The sequence below is a fragment of the Buceros rhinoceros genome, unplaced genomic scaffold (assembly GCF_000710305.1).
Source record: "Buceros rhinoceros silvestris isolate BGI_N320 unplaced genomic scaffold, ASM71030v1 scaffold14218, whole genome shotgun sequence".
Lineage (NCBI taxonomy): Eukaryota > Metazoa > Chordata > Aves > Bucerotiformes > Bucerotidae > Buceros > Buceros rhinoceros.
In genome coordinates this window covers 17,953-18,422 of record NW_010426448.1, presented here as the reverse complement: position 1 = coordinate 18,422, position 470 = coordinate 17,953, and the positions used below count along the sequence as shown (strand labels likewise).

The following is a 470-nucleotide window of genomic DNA, read 5'->3' as shown; positions in this document are numbered from 1 at the left end:
ACACAGGCAGGCCAAGCCCAGGTTGGCCAGACACAGCCTTATTAGGTAGCTCTGCTCGCCGGGAAGGTTACCTAACTCTTTCCATTATCGGATGCTGTTCTCAGTTGCTCATAAATACAGCTGGCTGGAGAACAGGAACTTCTTCCCATGAGGGATATCAATTTGTACAAGAAAAACCCCAACACCCAGAAACCCCTGAAAAACAAAAACAGCAGAACCCAAACAATCCACCCGAGCCAGGACACCAGACGTGCAAATGTTTCCCTGGGACGGGATTGCAGGAACTGGATTTTCTCCATTCCCTGGCTACCTGCCTGCAGGACTTCCACTAACTGGCCTAGAGCATCCCTGAGAAAAGCCAGACCCTGGCTCAGCCACCAGCAACGTGAACATGCTGGATGGGCTGTAAGGATGCTCGAATCAAGCGAGTGAAAGCGGCCGGTTCCCTTCCTGGCAGGAGCCTGGGAGCC

The 470-nt window shown here is 53.0% G+C and overlaps 1 protein-coding gene across 1 annotated transcript in view; it reads right to left on the bottom strand.

Annotated features, from left to right (window-relative positions):
- Positions 1-470, bottom strand: part of LOC104498163 (hemicentin-2-like) — a gene marked incomplete at both ends in the record, with an annotated part of 39,909 nt that overhangs the window by 21,747 nt on the left and 17,692 nt on the right. The window lies entirely within an intron of this gene.